The 18816-nt window shown below is 32.8% G+C and overlaps 1 protein-coding gene across 2 annotated transcripts in view; it reads right to left on the reverse strand.

Moving 5' to 3' along the window:
* The window catches only part of LOC123534136 (potassium channel subfamily K member 18-like), a 151122-nt gene that overhangs the window by 60043 nt on the left and 72263 nt on the right, over window positions 1–18816 (reverse strand). For both annotated transcript variants that reach the window (XM_053519206.1, XM_053519207.1), the window contains exon 2: window positions 18482–18605. The gene's annotated coding sequence lies outside the window, so the exon portion shown is untranslated. The remainder of the gene's footprint in view (window positions 1–18481; window positions 18606–18816) is intronic.

Raw genomic sequence — 18816 nt, forward strand, 5'->3', positions numbered from 1 at the left:
AATGCTTTCTCTAATTCTTCCATAGCTACTGGGTTGTTGTTCTGTATTTTTTTTTTATAGTTTTAAGGAATAGTTCAAGACTGTATAAGCGTTGCAAGCAATACGTATGATAAAACATAACGCGCTTTTTATTCATCTAACAATTTCTTCCTGTTTTTGGCAGATCCATAAAGATGTTTTAAAGTTATTGCATTTTAACATTTCTGCCTCCTTACTTTTACATTAATTGTTAGAAATTAATTTTGGATCTTAATATCTTCAAAAACTTCTATTAATTCATTTCAAATAATTCATAAATCATTCATTCCTGATGAATTTTGAAACGGGCGTCAAGCTATTTTTCCTCAAATATCAATGACCCTTGGATATAATTTCCTGTTAAGAATAACCCGAAGAAAAATATTTTCGGCATTACTTAAAATATTTGTTTGAAGGCTATCCTTAATCCACCCTTTAAGATATTCCATCGCTACTTTTGTTGGCAGCTGTCATCATGTATTTCCGTTGAAACGGTGCTGTTTAGATACAGGAGAGGCACATATTTCATATCAATATACCTGATATAATGCAACGTTTTCAAAACAACTCTACATTTGCAGTGTCAGAAATATGTATAACGACACCAAAGGGTAATAAAAATGCCTAAAATTAGACTGGCAATATTGGTACTGAAAATAAGACAATGACATTGTTACTTTCACTCATCGTGTACACTTGTAAAAAAATATGTTTCTCTGAGACATTCATTATCTGAAGAAAACACAATGTTCTCCTTTTGCTGCGACCGAACGAAAACACAAATGTATGTGTATGCATTAAAAGCTCAGTTTTCACCCAGAATGCTATACCTGCTATGCACTTTCTTGGTCTTCCTTTTTGCAAGTACCGTAGACATTTAAAGTTACCAACCTGGTGTTACAATACAAAATATCATACTTGATTATAATTCAAGTTATTTATTGGGTTCTTTCATGACAAACACTATATAAAATATCGTCAAGTAGTAGGTTATTACATCATAAACACTACATACAATTAAACACATAAAGTTATCTACAAGGTTAATACAATATAATTCTATACATAGTTAAAGCTTTCTACTAAGTGTTTGCACAATTAACATCATTTATAAATATTTCAAATTCTACGTACACTATAAATTATACAAAAAATAACAATGTTCTGTGCATATCCCTATGCAAGATATCGTAAAATTAATCTTATTTAGAGATATAAACAGTTTTGAAACATAAAGAGCATTTTTGTTTTCGCATTGCCTCAGAACAAAAATCACAATAACCTCATACCATCTAGCCATCAAAAGTGAAAGTGCTATAAAGTTATATAAATGATCTATAGTTATGTAGACAGTAAATGCCATCCTGTGTTTTATTCAATATGTTTGTGTTCATTGACCGTTCCTTTTATTGTGTACATTAATGTTATCTTAAATGACAACTCAAACAAATGGTGTTTGCCCATGAATATGAATGTCCTTGTTAATTCTTCTAATCGGTATTGTTGAGTGTTTACTTAAAATTTCGGTTCAGTTAGTGCATTCACTAAGTGCGTTTGCATCATCAGCTGAGCCAGAATGGAATGTTAACCTTATTTCAATACGTCATTTGGTTAGTTTAACCATTATTGTAATTAAGCCGTTTTTCTGAGATCCAATAGTAAAATTTCAAATGCGTTTTATAGCTACGTATTGTTGCTGTTAATGATGATAAGAAAATCTGTAAAAAGATCCTTTGGAAGCAAAGAATGCAACCAAAAAGAATAATAGCAGACTCGGTTTGATTGAGCCTGTTCATTAGAAGTAATGAAATGTGCAACACCTCTCACGCCCCCTAACACCGACTAAAGCGGAACTCTATTAACTCACATACGTTGGGTTTGATTCAGCCTGTTCATTAGAAGTAATGAAATGTGAAACACCTCTCACGCCCCCTAACACCGATTAAAGCGGAACTCTATTAACTCACATACGTTGGGTTTGATTGAGCCTGTTCATTAGAAGTAATGAAATGTGAAACACCTCTCACGCCCCCTAACACCGACTAAAGCGGAACTCTATTAACTCACATATGTTGGGTTTGATTGAGCCTGTTCATTAGAAGTAATGAAATGCGCAACACCTCTCACGCCCCCTAACATCGACTAAAGCGGAAATCTATTACACATATGTTGAATTAACTTACAGAACTGATGTACAAAGTTTATAATCAACAATTATCAATGAAATATATATGCAAGTAAACTTTTTTTTCTCCAAAAATTTAAATGCATCCGTTGATGAATACTAATTTCTACCAATGAATACCAATAATGAAATTACGACATATATAAATTTTATGATTGAAATAGAATAATGTGTTGTTATTTTAACTTGTCCTTTTTGCCTGAATTTATTAGCCCATATGAAAAAAGTCTTTTGTAACAGTTGAACATATAATATAAACAATGAAATGGTTCATTTTTTTTTATCCCATTTGTTCAACTGTTTCTAAAGAATTACCGTATGGAATGAAACATGAGACTGGATGCTAAAATATCAATCAATGATACATTTGAAAGTGAAGGCTTCATTACAATGAAATGCAGAGAGAGGGAATATCCAGCTGAAAATTGAGACACTACATTGAGACGGTCCGTTAACTTGGAAAAGGCAATTCGAGGAGAGGGTTTAACGGGCGAATGGCTAGACAATGTTTAACTTGCTGGAAAGGACGGTGTAAATGAAATAATTCTCCGCTGGGCAATATTTTTGAAATTGAAGTATGAACGTTAAGGTATTGGACCCCTAATAGTAATGTTTAAAAGTGGCATTTGCTTGGTATATTCTTAAAGTTGACCATGTTTGACACTGTGTTGCGAATTTTAAACAACTTTTACCGTGCCATTTTTTTATAAATTTTGTATAATTTATGGTATTTCCTCACGCTCAAGAAGAGACAAAATTCAGTGTGATGGCCACTATCTAAAACATTTTCAGAGAATTCATTACAGCATTAATTTTGATAAAAGAAACATCAAACTATTTTTAAACAATTATAAAACACAAAATAAAACTGTAAAAATCATTTTTTTCTAGGGTGCCTCAAGTAAACAGATTTAATGAGACAGAATTCTAACTCCAACATTGAAAAATTAAAGTCGAATCCTGTGGGTCTGTTTTGAATTTTGCTCACTTCATTCAAAAATAACCTTGGGGCAATAGTAAAACCTACCTGCATTTCTTCCACAATATGTAATCTAAAGAATGAAGGCAAAATAGAGGACTTTTACCGCACGTAACTCAGTATTTTGAAAAATGTCTAACTCTATCCCTCCCGATTCAGAGGTAAATTCACATTGAACAGCAAAAAATCGCTTATAAAACGAAAATTTTCCACTTTTGTACAATACATTCATAAATAGTCTTGAAAGAAGTAAACACTTACTAGAAAAAAAAGGAAAACATGGAAAACAATTTTTTGTCCCAGTGGGGTTTGAACCTACGCCCCCATCCCCCACCCTGAAAATTGCAGTCTAAGTAGGTTTATAGTAGGAATTGAATACTCTTCAAAAAGGAGATACTCTATTACGGGTCCAATACCTTAAATAAAGCTTTGAGGCTAGTCAATATTACACTTGTCCTAAATTAAACTAGTTGGATGGGGCAGTATAAATAAAATGTTTCTTAAATGAGAGTCAAAGGGGCCTCCGTGGCTGAGTGTTTAAGGTCGCTTGCCCCTCATCGATGTGGGTTGGAGCCTCACTCGTGGCGTTGAATTCTTCATGTGAGAAAGCCATCCAGCTGGCTTAAGGAAGGTCGTTGGTTCTACCCAGGGGCCCCGCTCGTGATGAAATAATGCACGGAGTGGCACCTGGGGTCTTCCTCCACCATCAAAGCTGGAATGTCGCCATATGACCTATAATTGTGTCGGTGCTGACGTTAACCACAACAAAATAAATAAATGAGTCAGGTCTAACCCTGTTGACTAAATGTTCAACATCCAACATATACTAATTAATAGGGTGAATCCAATGCATCAATGTATCCTAATTACTTATCTGAACTTAAAACAACAGACACGACTGTATGAAATGTGATGTTCATTTCATCTCCCTCCAATATCTAAGTGCATAATTTAGGAATATAGCACTGGGAATCTGTACGCTCCATAGAGAACTGTAAAGAATATGCAATGTGCTTAGTAAAAAGTTATCTTTTTATCTATTTTAATACAGTTTGTAAGAGTCTCATAAATATTTGATTTCAATGAATGAACTTTTGAATTTTCGTATTTTCATTTTACATGCACAGACCTTACACAGTTTGTTACAATCGGACAACTGCAGACATTCAACTAAATAGTTCAACATTTACGTATTTTGCTTCCGTTGCAAAATGTACAACTGTTTATAGACATTTGTAAATGATATATGCTTGACAGTGCACATTAGGCTAGCAAACATGAACATTGATCCTTGTGTTTGAAATCTCTACAGGCTCATTTCATAACAATTTAAAACTTTATAGTACTGCTGTTTTACAACACTGCTAATTTACAACGTTACAACCAGAAAAAATAATTAAGTGTGAAAATAAGACTTTTCCTTCGAATTCAGTCAAAATGTTCTTAGAAAACAAACTCGTAAAAAATGTAAATTATTCATTTTTTACATTACATATATTCCACAACTTTGTCATCGCTAGTAAATACAATGCTGGAACGATGAATCTATCGTGGAGCGTAATGTTACAACCTTCGTACTTGGCGTCTTTGTGTAAAATATACTTTCAGAAAAAGTTTACATGCTACTTGGCTAAAGTTTGAAGAATTCTGTCGAGTACAACAGGAATATCTTTTTCTAGTTAAAAAATTTCTAGTTAAGTAATTTTTAATACTTTTTTCAAGTTAACGAAACAATAAACAATAACAATAAAACAACGTTACCATTGTATCATTAGGAGGACGTGTAGATAATCAATAAACAATACTCATGTTTGTTTATATAACGAATGCTATGAAATGAAAGGAAATCAAATGAACACATATCTTTATTATTTCTAAACTTAATTGCAGTTGTCTATTTCAGCCTGTTGTAGGTCGGGTCATAATTATACTAATATCAGACATAATTTAGCTGTATACTTGCTAAGTCTATGGTACAGCCAGGATTTAAGCTATATATTCTACTGACATTAAGATCTTAGATAAAATAAGTTTTATCTTCTAGGAATATAAATTTGCCAGTAACATAATCACGTTTTCAGTTTTGATTTAAAACCGCTAAACATAAACATGGTCGAAGCTTTAAGGAATGTATGTCCGAATTTAAGACTTTAAGTTTAACGTGCCTGTTCATTGTGACTCGGGTGATTATCAAATACATGTACTTCTAAAAATTATAAGTAACACTTACATTTGATAAACATACTGGTCTTATTTCATTTCAGATCTTACCTACCTGGGCGGAATAATTTAATTATATTATTCGTTAATTTAACACATTCGTATCTTTGACAAAATCACACTTGATTAGCATCAACATGTAACGGCTACAAACAGAACTTGTTAATTTGGCTGTTCTTAATGTTGAAATGGTGATATGAATCTTAAAATAGATAATACGATGCTTTATAAATATTTTTAAAAAGTGCATGGCATACAACAGCATTTTGGTAAGAGTGGACATATATTTATGGGTCATCTTTCGCAGACTTCAAACTTATTACAAAAGTAATTATTGAAGACAAATATGACATTATTAAAGCAGAAGGTTCGTTTTGAATATTAAATTTTACATATAATTTCCGCATACGCTACTGACATTTTTAACCGGTTAGTGATCATGATGAAATCGAAGATATGTCCGTGATTAAGATATATTTCTTGTACAATGTCTAGAAATAGGCAAAGTCGCATTAGAAACATTGCTGCAGGTCTTTTAAGACAATTTTGATATATTGTAATACTCATTCCTTTCAACGGAATAGATATGCAGTGTTACGCGATAACTCGATACTTATGTGAAGAATAATATATGGCACCACGTTTTCGTCAGCGATGTTAGCTATTTAATATACCTTATTCTGTGAAAAAGAGTTGTACAAAACTCTTCACTTTCTTTATTCTAAAAATTATAAGTAACACTTTTATTTGATAAACATATTGGTCTTATTTCATTTCAGAAGAATTCTTAAAATACTATGCTTTTACTTTTATAAAATCGTATCTTCTAGGTTCTGACTATGGACATAGTAGATTATCAGTGACGTGTGTAACTGCACTATCACAACAACATAGGTTGTTAACAGTCTTACCTAACAACAGCGACATATAAAAACTAGTACGAAAGACCGGTAGTGATTTCACACTTCAAACTTCACACTTCATACTTCACACTTCAGACTTCACACTTCAAATTTCATACTTCATACTTCAAACTTCAGACTTCACACTTCATACTTCACACTTCAGACTTCACACTTCACACTTAATACTTCTCACTTCAAACTTCATTCTTCAGACTTCAGACTTCACACTTCACTGCACGCTTCGCACTTCGAAGATTAAACATCACGTGGCTTGACGTCATCTGCTTATTGTGTATTGGCATAGATGTGTACAGTTTCAAACCAAAATTTCTCTGCTTAAAAAATGACCTTTCTACTTTTTGATTATGTTTTGTTTTAGCTTGAGCTCACGTTTTCCTTATACAAGACACACTAAAATATGGAACCCTGAATTTAGCTTACAAAACGCAATATTTAATGTTTACAAACATGATGTTTACAAAAACGAACTGTATGCCATTTCTTATTTGAGTTTTAAGTATTATTGATTGTGTGTATTTTGAATGTTCTAGGAAAATAAACGACTTTTCGAATTTAGATTATATCACTTGTTGATATTCGAAAAATAAGGGGAATTCACTGCCTGTCGTCCGTCCGTTCAAAATCATCTGAGAAAAACTATTGGGATAATTTTTTAAACAATCTTACGGGAATGATACATTGGTGACGCACATACAAATTGCTAAAACAATTTATTCAATGCAGAAATGTGGTTGCTATAGTAAACGAAAGGAAAAGTATGTTTAAAAATATTCATGTGTGAAACAGAAAGGCATAGAAATTAGATATATGGTGTGTGGCATTACCTACCGGTCTTCTTGTATTAAAGGTATTCAAATTATGCCAGTGGATTCAAAATTATCCCATGTAGGGACAGTACTTTTAATCGGACTTATACATGAAAATCCTTTTAATATCTTCTTCTCGTACAGTATATTATTCTCTACGATATTCATTAAAATTACACCCCTGGTTTCAGAAGTAACTCAGCCATAATCATTATTCTACTTCATTATGTCCAATGTCGGTAATCCCAGGTTGTTTTAAAAATAGAAAAAAACGCCCGAAAAAGACTTCACACTTCAAACTTCACACTTCACACTTCAAACTTCAGACTTCAGACTTCATACTTCATACTTCACACTTCAAACTTCACACTTCAAATTTCAGACTTCACACTTCAAACTTCAGACTTCACACTTCATACTTCACACTTCAAACTTCAGACTTCACACTTCAAACTTCAGACTTTACACTTCATTCTTCACACTTCAGACTTCACACTTCAAACTTCACACTTCACATTTCACACTTCATACTTTCCTATTATTTGTATGTGTATTAAGAATTATATATATGAAGTGTGAAGTTTGAACTGTGAAGTATGAAGTTCGAAGTCTCCACCGGTGTGTTGTAAACTTCTACAATTGTGATTGATGAAAAGAATGTTGCCGGTACTGCCATTATAAACTTTATAAAGTGCAGAAAGTCACATGCACGTGATTTTTATTTACAATAATGTGTAAGGGTTTTATCTTGTTTCCCGCTCATCCAAACAGTTTTGCAACCAACAGAAAACAACGTCTAATTAAAATAAGTTTCATTCAGTTACTAATACATGTACTATTAAGTTTTACAAGCGTCCTTTTCTGTGTTTTTCATGGGCGGGTAAAAATCAATAGCTTATGTAACATTTTGACGTAAGCGAAGTTAACACTTAGAAATAATTTGAATTTGATCTTGACACGTTGTAATAATTACGATAGGTTAGCTAGTTCTTTGTTTGTCAATTGCTGACTCTATTTCAATTGAATGCTTCGATATTTTTCGTTGTTTTCAAACAAAAGTGCTATCGAATTACCTACCTGGGCGGAATCATCAAATTATATTATTCGTTTATTTAACGCATTCGTATCTTTGACAAAATCACACTTGATTAGCATCAACATGTAACGGCTACAAATAGAACTTGTTAAATTTGGCTGTTTTTAATGTAAAAATGGTGTTGTAAATCTAAAAATAGATAATAATAATATTCATTTGATGATGTTATATAAATGTTTTAAAGTGCATAGCATACAATTGCGTTTTGGTAAGAGTGGACAGATATTTATGGGCCATCTGTCGCAGACTTCAAACCTATGACAAAAGTAATCATTGAAGACAAAAATTACATTAAGGCAGAAGGTTCGTTTTGGTTTAAACATATTCTTATTTCCCAATATGTACATTTCAAATAATTATTTACATACATAAATTCTGGATTGGACTGGAAGCCAGGAGGCTTATTGAAGTCCTCTCCAAGGTTCGTTTTGAATATTACATTTTACATTAATATAAAATACACACATAAAGCAACACTGACACTACTGATATTTTCAATCGTTTAGTGATCATGATGAAACCGAAGATATGTCCTTGATTAAGATATATTTCCTGTACAATGTCTAGAATTAGGCAAAGTCGCATAAGAACCATTGCTGCAGTTCTTTTAAGACAATTGTGATACATTGTAATACATTCTTTTCAATGGAATAGCTATTCAGTGTTCCGCGGCAACTGTGCAACATAAATGCATTATACTCGATACTTATGTGAAGCATAATATATGGCAAAACGTTTTTGTCAGCGATGTTAGCTATTAAATGTACCTTATTCTGTGAAAAAGAGTTGTACAACCAATAAGAAATAATCCGTCGTGACAATTTGAAGAGAATATCGCGTTATAACATAGAGTTATTGCTAAATATGATTAATACTCTGTCGTGATAGTCGTAGAGTAATCTTTTTTCAAATTAACAGGCAAGACATTGGGAAAGATAAAGACTAGTTAATTTCTTTTGAATTCAAAGTATTTTATCTAAATAAATGCAGACCATATATTTTCCTTATTTGGACTTTGTGGCTTTGATCTATTTCAGTTTAGGCCAGGTTTCTGTAATAGCATAATAAAACTCTTCACTTTCTTTATTTTACATACCTAACCAGTAACTTATTTACACATCAATGTTAAGTGACACTTTGCGATTTGATCGCTTGTTTCTTTTTTTTCGCTTTTTCATTTCTGATTTAACAGTTTTCGTCCGAAATAGTTATTTGACTGATTATTTCTGGAACTTTCTGAGCATTGGGTCAGTTCTATATTATTGTTTAATAGAATGATACATGCGATACAAAGTAAAGGTGGTGCACATTTTATCATTCCTTTTAAACGAGTGCGATTTTGTTATTTTGATTAGTTGTGCTCTTCCATTAATTCTTTTCGCGATAATGTACTTAATATGTAAATGTAAAAACAGTTACTGAATTAATATATCTATTGAATAACTTCATGATAATTGCTCTTTGCGCGATTGAATAGTTTTAATTTAACAAATATTTTCATTACGTATGTATGTGTAATTTCAACCTCTTCGTTCAGTAAAATTCAAGTATCATGCGTACCATTCGTGACCTTCGGTAATCATTCGTTTCTCTCAGGGCTTGAATCAGAATTTTTAGTGAGTCGGGAACAGAAGTGACACTGCCCACAAATAAATGAAATATTTCACGTTGGTAAATGTTAACGTTTGCTGACGAATACACATAATTATATAGAACAAAATTTGTAAGAAGATCCTTTGGAAGCATAGAATACAACCTAGGAAAATAATAGAAGTTTTGCAAATTACAAAATGTTGACATCATGAAGACGAACCTTTTGTTATAGAATAATGTATGGTATTTATCCATTTGAACAAGGTGTAGAATTCTGTATGTTCGTATGTACATGTATAAGTGAGTTTAAGTGATATCTTGCCAGTGATTAATGTAACAAACAGCTTAAAGTGCAAATAAGTCGAAGACCTCATTAACTGACTGCAGAAATAGCAATAATCTGTAAATTATATGCCAGCTGTTATCATTGTACTTAGTTATATGTATGTACCCAAGTTTAGTTGCCAGTGTAATGCTATTATCTTAATAAACAAATACCCAAACCGCAATGACTTATTGCTTTAAATGCCTGTACTGTTTGCCAGTTAAATGAAGGCTTTCATATGCTACATATACCTCCTATAATTCATAAGGGGGTAATTAAAAGGTTTGCATGGCTTTGAACGTTTTCTGCGTGTAGCTCAGGTAAGGATCGTGTGTTCCAAAGATATTACTTACTTCGAGAAATCTTTAGGATGTTGAAAATGTTTTGATCTCAATTAACTTGACAGAGATAAAGCCGAACTTGTATTAACATTGAACTTTCAGAGTTTACGGTAAAAGTATGGCATTTCTTCGGGAAAAACTAACACAGGTGAAATAACTTTTGGAAATTTCTATTGAAAACTTTTCAGTGTACCCATGTACAGCTTTTAATTGTCCAAAATATGTAGCAACACAACATCATGCTATGATTGTATGATTCCTTTTCAATATTGACATTACAGCCTATGGAATGATCTTAAAAAGGACTCAAAAAGAGCCAAGTATTGGTCATGTATGTTCAAGGGAGGGATTTTCAATCATATTGGTTTAACTACAGAATAACAACAAAGCTAAAGCGCTTTGGCTTAATATTGCTACCAGTAGTATCATGGAGCTCTGCTTCCTCAAAACCACAATCCTCTCTCTTTGTCTCTTTGTCTCTTTGTTAGCGTTATCGTACATACTTTGCTAAAAATAATCTTCAAAATGACAAAAGCTATCTCTTACATGCATCTTACATACTGCACAAGACATACAACCGCTTTATTCTTTTTTCTGTCAAATCGATGAAAGCTTTCTCTTACATACATCTTACAAACTTCACTAAAACCATAAACTTCTTCAAAATGACGATATGGAAGCTTTCTTTTACATACATCTTATATACTTCACTAAAATAGGAAAAGTGGAAACTCCACAGGGCACTAAACACGACAGAAATTAAAATGTTACAGGCTCGATTTGATTGAGCCTGTTCATGTGCAGTATTTGAAATGCATGCTACCATCCGCGCCCTCTAGCCCCGGCTTAAGCAGAACTCATAACCATTATCTCTTTCAGAACGATGAAAGCTTTCTCTTGCATACATCTTACAAACTACACTAAAACCGATATCTCCTACAATATGACGAAGCTTTCTCTTACATATATCTTACATACTTCACTAAAACCATTATCTTCTTCAGAATGAATAAGCTTTCTCCTACATACATCTTACAAACTACACCAAACCGTTATCTCATACCGCCTCGGTGGTTGAGCGTCCGCTTCGAGTGCAGGAGGTCATGGGTTCGATTCCCGGCCGCGTCATACCAAAGACGTAAAAAAAGATACTAGTAGCTTCCTCGCTTGGCGCTCAGCATTAAGAGGGTAGTGCTAGGACTGGTCAGCCCGGTGTCAGTATAATGTGACTGGGTGGAGTATCATGTCACGTGTCTACGGCGTGATATTCCAGTAAGGCAGCACTATAAAGCTGGGCATTGTGCTCACTGCTACAAATAGACATCGTCGTTTATATGACTGAAAAAAATGTTGGAAAAGACGTTAAACCCGAAAACACACTCACACAAAACCGTTATCTCATTCAAAATGACAAACGCTTTCTCTTACATACATCACTAAAACCATAATCTCCTTCAAACTGAAAAACCTATCTCTTACATGCATCTTACATACTGCAAAAGACTAACAATCGCCTCGCTCTTGTCTGTTGAAATGACTAAAACAGTGTCTTACATACATCTTACATACTTCACTAAAACAATAATCTCCTTCGAAACGATAAAATAATTCTTACCTACTTCACCAAAACCTCAAACTCCTCTCTCTTTTGTCTGTCAAAATGAGGAAAACTGTCTCTTACGTCTATCACTGAGACCATTTCAAGTTAAAAAATATAATAAAAACCATTTAGCTATTATGCGACTGTACTTGCTGGCTCATGTGCTGCTGCCTTTAGTATTTAGTAAGGCTTTAATTATGTATAAAATAATTCCATTTTATTACCTTAAGACAAACATGAATCGAAACATAAATAAGAAGTGTAATTACATCTAACTAAACCTCTGATTATGCGAAATTTGAACCTTAGTTTATTCAGAATGTGCAGTAAACATATTTTCCTCGAATTTCAGTAATTCTGTCTTATTTCTAACAACGATAGGTTTTACGGCAGTAGAAAACCACTAAGTAAAGTAGATCACATTGTGTGACATGGTAAAACGATCGTACAAAATCAATAAAGAACTTATTTCATCAGACAACTAAATATAGAAGAAACATTATACAATAGCATAATACATTTTATGTTTATTTCTTTACAACCTTCAAACAAACTTAGTTGTACATGTGATAGCAGTGCTTTTACATCTTGCAAGAACTTTCCTCTCTTCTGCTGCATTAATTCCATTGCAATTCAAAATTTATACCTAAATCTTACAGGAGTAAGTCATAAGTGGATATTTATTTCCAAATCACTAGCGAAACTGAAGTCAGGGTAGATTGGTAAACATTTGTTGGTTTGCTTTGGGTTTAGCGCCGTTTTTCAACAATACTTCATTTATGTAACTGCGGGCTGTAAACCTAATAAGTTTTCGTAGATTCTGTACCAGTGCAAACTTGTTCTCCGCAAATAACTACCAACTTCCCTACAGGTATCAGAGGCGGAGGACACAATATCCTTATCACTGCGCCTTAACTGGGGATAGAACTAACGACCCCGCGCTCCATTGATTTGAGCTCTCCTTATTTAGCAAAGCGGACGAACGGACATTGCAATAGAATCAAAATATTTTGATCAATCTTGCTGGAGGGTTAACCAAAGAACAAATGTGACAGGACCACTAGTTTCTGATATGAACATTATTCTTAAGTTTCTAGTATTTACAAAAAGTACTTTAAAGTTTCTCATTTTCGTTGACACAACACACCAATTTTGCATGGTATATAATGCTTTGACCAACCGTGAAGGAAGGCCATCCATGGAATAAAGTTGAAGCAAAAACAACTTGAGGCAAAACGTTGGCGACGATAAAAAATAGACACAGGTCGATCTAAATACATCATCTAGTGCATTAGTAAGTAAAACATGGTACTTTTAGAAAAAGCATATACAAGAGAAAGACATGTTCATACATTCGTATGACGCAATATTTAGTTCACTAATGTTTAGACTAAGTGTATCTGCATTTAAATGAATTGTTTCATATATTCTTTTAAATAATTCGGTTAGCAACACGCCATTTGTTTTAACACCATGCTAAGATTTACATTTATCATATCAACAATCGTCATTGTGTACCAGATATCACAAGGAGTAGAAAGTAATGACAGTTATTTCATGTGTATCTAATTACCACATCATTTTTGTATTATCTGAATTACTTTGAAGGTATGTTATGCCATTGTTATGAATGATGAATGTAAAATTTTGCAAACGAAATTGAATAACAACAGCAGCAGCAGCTGCAGCAGCAACAACAACAACAACACACTCTATAAGTATCGGGCAAGTCTCAGTTCATCATATTTTGACGTGCATTTTGACGAATATTTTGAGATTCTCTTGGATTTATTAAAATTGCTTTCTCTAGAATTATTCCTCCATAGCCACTGGGTTGTAGTTCGTATTTTACCCATACTTTATGAGTTATCAGGATTTAATTGATAGTTTAAGGAATAGTTCAAGACTTTATTTGCGCTGCAAGCAATACGTTTGATAAAACATGAATGCACTTTTTATAAACCTAACAATTTCTACCAATTTTGTATTCATTTTTAACAGTTCCATAACAATGTTTTAAAGTTATTGCATTTTAACATCTTCTGCCTCCTTATTTTTAGCTTAATTACTTGAAATTAAATCTTGATCTTAATATCCTCATAGGTTTCTATTATTTCATTTCAAATAATTCATAAATCATTCATTCGTGATGAATTTCTAAACGGGTGTCAAGCTATTTTTCCTCAAATATCAATGGCCCTTGGATATAATTTCCTGTTAAGGATAACCCGAAGAAAAATATTTTCGGCATTAATTAAAATATTTGTTTGAAGGCTTCCCTTAATCCATCCTTTAAGATATTCCATCGCTACTTTTCTTGGCAGCTGTCATCATGTATTTCCGTTGAAACGGTGCTGTTTAAGATATTCCATCGCTACTTTTGTTGGCAGCTGTCATCATGTATTTCCGTTGAAACGGTGCTGTTTAAGATATTCCATCGCTACTTTTGTTGGCAGCTGTCATCATGTATTTCCGTTGAAACGGTGACGTTAAGATATTCCATCGCTACTTTTGTTGGCAGCTGTCATCATGTATTTCCGTTGAAACGGTGCTGTTTAAGATATTCCATCGCTACTTTTGTTGGCAGCTGTCATCATGTATTTCCGTTGAAACGGTGCTGTTTAAGATATTCCATCGCTACTTTTCTTGGTAGCTGTCATCATGTATTTCCGTTGAAACGGTGCTGTTTAAGATATTCCATCGCTACTTTTGTTGGCAGCTGTCATCATGTATTTCCGTTGAAACGGTGCTGTTTAAGATATTCCATCGCTACTTTTGTTGGCAGCTGTCATCATGTATTTCCATTGAAACGGTGCTGTTTAAGATATTCCATCGCTACTTTTGTTGGCAGCTGTTGTCATGTGTTTCCGATGAAACGATGGTGTTTAGATACAGGAGAGGCACATATTTCATATCAATATACCTGATATAATGCAACGTTTTCAAAACAACTCTTCATTTGCAGTATCAGAAATATGTATAAACACACCAAAGGGTAATAAAAATGCCCTAAATAGACTGGCAATAATGGTATTGGAAACAAGACAATGACACGTTACTTTCACTCGTCGTGCACATAAATATTTTTCTCTCAGACTTTGATAATCTGACGGAAACATAAAGATCTCATTTCGCTGCGACCGAAAGAAAAAAATGCTTTGTATGCATCAAAAGCTCAGTTTTCACCCAGAATACTATACTTACTATGTAATTTTTCGCAAGTAACGTAGATACCTAAAGTTATCAACCGGGATGTTACAATACAAAACATTATATCTGATTATAATTCAAGTTAATTATTGTGTTGTTTCATCAGGAACACTATATAAATAAAATCTGTAGAAAGATCGCAAAGTAGTAGGTTATTACACGATATACAATTAAACACATAAAGTTATCTTTAAGGTTATTTCACTATAATTCTATACATAGTTTAAGCATTCTACTTAGTGTTTACACATTTTTCACCATATACAAGTATTTTAAATTCTACTTACACTATGAACTATATGAATAATAGCAATTTCATGTGCATCCTCCTATGCAAGATATCGTAAAAATCATTTATATGATATAAACGGTTGTGATGCATCAAGAGCATTTTTGTTTCCGCATTATCTCAGAATATGATTCACAATAACATCTTACCATCTAGCTATCAAAAGTGAAAGTTTGATTATCATTATCTAAAGGATCTGCAATTATGTAGACAGTAAATGCCATCCTGTGTTTTATACAATATGTTTGCGTTCATTGACCGTTCCTTTTATTGTGTACATTAATGTTATATGAAATGACAACTTAAACAAATGGTGTTTGTCCATTAATTAGAATGCCCTTGATAATGTTACTAATCGGTATTGTTGAGTATTTAATTAAAATTTCGGTTCAGTCAGTGCGTTCACTAAGTGCGTTTGCATCATCAGCTGAGCCGAAATGTCATTTGGTTAGTTTAACCATTAATGTAATTAAGCCGTTTTTCTGAGATCCACTAGTAAAATTTCAAATGCGTTTTATCGTATTGACGCTGTAAATAATGATACATTATACTTGTATGTACTTCCAGAATTGATGTACAATGTTTATAATAAAAGATTACCAATGAAGGTATAATATGCCAGTAAACTTTTCTTTAAAATTTAAGATACATCTGTTGACGAAGAATATGTCAATAAAGAAACTGCGATATACATAATTTTAACAATTGAAATAGAATAATGTGTCGTTATTTCAATTCTTTCTTTTTGTCTGAGTTTATAATCTCATATAGAAAGATTTTTTAGTGAAAGTAGAACTAGTGGGAAGAAATATGAAATGGAATGGAATGAAAGAACAGACTTGGTGCTTACATATCCATCAATGATTAATTTTTTAATGAATGCATTCATTGTAATGTAAAACTCAAGGAGGAAATATATAAACCGATCGACACGATAAATATACAACGGTACAGGCACAAATCAAGCTGAAAATAGAGACACTTCATTGACGGACAGTTAAATTGAATAAAAGGAACTGGAGGACGGGGTTAAACATGCAAATGGCTAGTGAACCTTACACCTATCCTAAAGTTAACTTGTTGGAATGAATGGTGTAAATGGAATACTCATCCTCTGAGCATTATTTTGGAGAATTAATTTGAATTCGCTAAACTGTGTGGCTAGTCAAGATTACACATGTCCTAAATTAAACTGCTTCCCGAATTAGTCAACTTCTATTAAAGTACTAAATGTAAAACTCAAACATACACTTAAAGGGTAAATCTATGTACCCTAATTTCTTACTTGAACTTAGAACAACAACCGGTATTCTAAGGACACGACTGTACATAACTGTGATGTTCAATTCATCTGCCTCAAATAGTTAGGTGCATAATTTAGGAATATAGCAAAGCTGTACATTTATGTAGTAGACGCTGTCTTAAAGAGATGTAAGGTTGAAGGTCACATGTAATACGTAGTATGCTTTACAAGAATTTAGCTTTGTATCATTTTTTATAATATTTTTAAAGGTTTCAAAAATATTTGCTTTTAATGATTTGATTTTCCGTATTTACATTTTACATGCACAGTCCTTCCATAGTTTGTTAATATGGGACAATTGTAGACATTCAAGACGTACTTGAATCAACACTAAATAGTTCGACATTTATCTGCCAGCGCTGCAAAATGTACAACTGTTTATAGACATTTATAAATGATATACGCTTGAAAGTGCACATTAGGCTAGCAAACATGAACATTGATGTTTGTGTTTGAAATCTCTACTGACACATTTCATAACATTTCGAAACTTTATAGTACTGCCATGTTACAATGCTAAGACCAGAGAAAGGAATTAAGTGTTAGAATATGATTGTTGTTTAAATTCTGCCGAAATATTCTGACAAAACTCTTTCCTAGAAAATATAAATTATTCATTTCTCAACATCACATTTTCAACAGGTTTGTCATCGCCAGTAATTAGAATAATAACTACATCATCGAGAGTAATGCTACAACCACAATATAAACCAACCTTTGCAGATTGGGCGACTTCATGTGAAAAAAAACAACAAGTTCCTGATACAGTTTACATGCTGCTTTGTTATAGTTTTATTTATTCTGTTGAATGCAATATAAACTATTTCCATCTTCAATGCAGTTTGAATACGCAAGTAAAACAATATGACAACGGTACCATTGTACTGTAGATAATGCTTTAATTAAACCCATGTTTGTTTATTTAACGAACGCTATAAAACGAAAGGGGACAAAAGCGCACGCATTTTTATTTAATATTTGTAGAGTAAATTACAGGACGTGTCTGTCGATCGCATCTGATTGTAGGTCAGGCCATTATGTCACAAACATTATTCAACTACATGCATCATGCATGTTAAGACTGCTAGAATTTAAGTTACCTACAATATATTTTACTGATTATAAGATCTGAGATATGTAGGTACTCAGTCATATTTTTTCAAGTCTTGATTTCCAGATATCTTAATTTGCCAGTGAGAAAATCAATCACTACTTCTATTTTTAATGGAAAAAACTCTATAGAATTGTTCCAGTCTACTTCAATAATGTTATTATCTTATGACTTTCTCATTTCTGTTGTCTCTTGAACTATTCTTCGAACTTATTTACATAATATCTTTAATAAACGCTTTTATTATTATAAACAGACCACATGGTACTCTTTTTCAAACGTTGCTACTATTTATATCAAAATTCGGATTTCAACATCCGACTTCTTGTTCTTAAGTATTTTACACACGGTCTTTTTAATATGTGTTGATTCAGTTCTGAAATATCACTTTGTGTTGAAGTAGTTATAATATATAAATAGCTACCTGATATTATTAATGTGTTTTTTTCATTATCTGTCATAAAGTCAATATCACTTACCAGTATGATCTTAACAATATGACAAACCATTTTCTTCACCTATTTTCATCCCGTCCAGGAATTAATTATTGCAGATAACGTAAAATGTCTGTATTAGTGGAGACTGTCATATGCTGCATATATCCTGAAACAATAAATATATTTTCTTAGACTTTAAAAAGACAATACATTTTGAAAATTTGAAATCTTCCGGCAAAAATGTACTATTTATATAGGTATCCCCATTGAACCTGCGTCATATTCCCGTTTTAAGATTTCTATGCTATGTGTTGTGCTCTTCTAAATCCCTTGATGACTATCTTCCATTATGATTGAAAAATATATCAACTAATCAA

Source organism: Mercenaria mercenaria, chromosome 12 (assembly GCF_021730395.1).
Source record: "Mercenaria mercenaria strain notata chromosome 12, MADL_Memer_1, whole genome shotgun sequence".
Lineage (NCBI taxonomy): Eukaryota > Metazoa > Mollusca > Bivalvia > Venerida > Veneridae > Mercenaria > Mercenaria mercenaria.